This window comes from Cimex lectularius, unplaced genomic scaffold (genome assembly GCF_000648675.2).
Source record: "Cimex lectularius strain Harlan isolate CLEC.00 unplaced genomic scaffold, Clec_2.1 scaffold22, whole genome shotgun sequence".
NCBI lineage: Eukaryota > Metazoa > Arthropoda > Insecta > Hemiptera > Cimicidae > Cimex > Cimex lectularius.
Window position 1 is genome coordinate 1,355,946 of NW_019392657.1, and position 468 is coordinate 1,356,413.

The following is a 468-nucleotide window of genomic DNA, read 5'->3' on the forward strand; positions in this document are numbered from 1 at the left end:
TGCTACCACAAATTATGTTTTATGAGAAATCATAGAATTAAAACAAAAATGTAAGAACAATTTTTTATTTATTGAAAACTATGCAGTACACCATTTTGATTCATTAATCTTACTTATTAAATATGTAATAATACAACAATGATAACAAAATGACAATTTTTTACAATTTTAATTTTTTTTTACAAATTATAAAATTGTTACAAATTCCTTCTTAAAAACAGTAATGGGAAGTAAACACAACAAAAGAAAAGAGGCTTTATGTACATGTCTTATTCTAGTTAAGAGAGGATGATAAAAAAGGCTTAACACAAATTGATTGACTAGCTATTAGCTATAAACAAATGTCAACAATCACCCCGAAGTTATGAAAAATTGTAACAATCTGTTATAAAATGTACGTAGAAAATAAAGCTATGCGATCTGTTAAGTTCATTATAAAAGGATTAACACAATAAATAATTACAAAAA